Genomic DNA, 313 nt, shown 5'->3' on the forward strand with positions numbered 1-313 from the left:
AGCCCCACCCCACTACGCATTGATCGTGAGGCAATACCTCAATCACCATTACCCTGAGAGATGGATCGGACGAGGTGGACCAGTAGCGTGGCCTCCACCCTCACCTGACCTGACATCTCTCGATTTTTTCTTGTGGGGATTCCTGAAAGACAAGGTGTTCGCAGCCCAACCAACAACGAGGGGAGATATGATCGACCGTATCCGCACTGTTTGTGCGAACATACCCCGATCAGTGCTTTTGGCAACCGTCACAAATTTTCAGCGGAGGCTGGGGTTGTGTATTCAAATGGAGGGGGATAATTTCGAACAATTA

This window comes from Trachymyrmex cornetzi, unplaced genomic scaffold, assembly GCF_001594075.2.
Source record: "Trachymyrmex cornetzi isolate Tcor2-1 unplaced genomic scaffold, Tcor1.1 scaffold39, whole genome shotgun sequence".
Classification (NCBI taxonomy): Eukaryota; Metazoa; Arthropoda; class Insecta; order Hymenoptera; family Formicidae; genus Trachymyrmex; species Trachymyrmex cornetzi.